Raw genomic sequence first — 2,250 nt, 5'->3', positions numbered from 1 at the left:
TGTGTTATATATATATATATATATATATATATATATATATATATATAACATTACATTACATTATATATATATATATACACACATATAAATATTTTAAATATATATATATATACATGTATGTGTGTGTGTGTATTTATATAAACATAATAAATATACACAGTACACACACATTTGAATGTGATCAATCACGATTAATCGTTTGACAGCCCTAATATATTTATAATTTTATGCCAAAACAAATTTTAAATGTGTATTATTTAGAGGTTAATATGGTCTAAATATCATAAATACCCCACTCCAAAACAAAAGTTCTAAGTTCAAAAGTTATATGGTTATTATTTACTTTAATATGCAATACCAGAGGGTTTAACATCTTGCCATATGTGATTCCTGCTCCTCCCTACTGAAGGCTGACCACCTGAGTGGTTTTATAGGTTTTAATTGCAACTGAATGGGTTCAATCGGTGCAGTGGCTGCTTTTGACATTGGTCCCCTGTAAACATGGACACTTGATTGTAAAGTGAAAACTAAAGATTTTTCATTTAGATAATAATTTTGATTATGGTTTAAAGGAGATAATATGATATGGTGATGATTTAGGATAAGTGCATAGAATCTGCATCTGAAATGGCAAAATTAGGCCTATGATAATCAGAAGACCTAAAGCCAAGTAGGATTTAATGCAGATGCAGGTTTTCAAATAAACAAAATCATATTATTTGTTTACCAGTTATTCAAGAAATAGATATGCTCATTTTAATTTTTGCAGCACATTTTCAAACAAGAAGCTGCCTGTGACCATCCTACATCAGATATCAAAATCTCTTTTGACATAAAAATCTAATTGTTCACATTCTGTGGGAGGTACAAAGTTTCCTCAATCTGAAAGACCTGAGCAAAATTTATTTAGTCCTCTTTTCTGGAATTTACTTGAATAAAAAAAAATTATATATATATATAAGGCAAGAAAATAAAAGCAGTAAAACAATCACGCAACACAAATCAATGAATGAAAAAAACTAAATGGAAAGGTTAACATGTAACAATATGCAGGATTGTCAACCTCACACAATAAGCACACTGTTAACTGCTTACAACAAAGTATATGTGTGCATTTGTAGACAGCAAGGGAAAGGAACAAATGAATGACTGTACACAAGAGGCCTGTCAGAGAGGTCAAAGATGTGTGTAGGCTTGTGAAAGTACAGTGAGCATGGGCCCCATATGTAAATAGATGGGCATCAGCGGGAGGGAGGCAGAGGGCAGGATGGAGTCCAGGCCATCTCTTGTTAACCATGTAATGCACAAAGACCTGAATTGGTATAAACCTATTCAGACTCTGTGAAAACGTTCATCAAGAAAACTTATCGTTTGCAGGATATGTTGTACAGTATACTGTAAATGGCATTACTGGTTATTAGTAGAAGGTCTACCTGTCACACAATTCTTGCAGCATCATTTAAAGTTCTGTTCTACTCTAGAGAAATATCCTCACTTTGATGTCATATTCTCATGTATCATATCATTTGACTGCTATTGTATGGCAGTTGTCTTGGACTTATACTGAGATCTAGATGTGCAGAAGAGACTTTTCAGTTATCAGTGCCAGTGCAGAAATGCTCTACTCACTGTCAGTCATAATAAATCTATTCAGTTAGCAAAATAACAATAGTGGTACAAGACAAATCATCTTCAGGTTGAGCATAGGCCTACTTTTATTTTCATTTCAAAAGTGGCATTTTACAGTGACTATCCAAACTGTTTAACGCACAGTTGGTAGTCTAGAAAAGTAGCATTTTGTAGCATTATTTTACACTTTCAGCACCATAGAAACACAAATAGGTGGAAACATGCTGTAAGTGTTTTCCTCCGCGCTCCCATTCTCTTTAAATACGGCCTGATTCCGTCGACTCCAACTTAGAAACAACATAGCAACGAGAACAGAAGCTCTGTTTTCTCAGCTTGAAAGGAATGCCATTCAAATTGCTGAGCCACATAAAATGATCTTCCTCTTTGTACATCTGTCTGTAGTTTACCGTTCAGATTGCTTTCCCCGTAATGTTTGATTATGTTGGGGAAAAAACGACTTTTACATTAATAATCTTATGTAATGTGCACAATGGTTGGTTGGTTGTTTTGTTTTCCATAGTTTTACTGCCTTTCCCCCAACATAGCAGAACACTTAATTGCCTTTTATCGTCTCTTGTTAATTAGTATTCTACACTCACTCGTTGAACACTTTTGCGCTTC

Source organism: Sinocyclocheilus rhinocerous, unplaced genomic scaffold (genome assembly GCF_001515625.1).
Source record: "Sinocyclocheilus rhinocerous isolate Xijiao unplaced genomic scaffold, SAMN03320098_v1.1 scaffold1565, whole genome shotgun sequence".
Taxonomy (NCBI): domain Eukaryota; kingdom Metazoa; phylum Chordata; class Actinopteri; order Cypriniformes; family Cyprinidae; genus Sinocyclocheilus; species Sinocyclocheilus rhinocerous.
Note: the sequence above shows the minus strand (reverse complement) of the source record.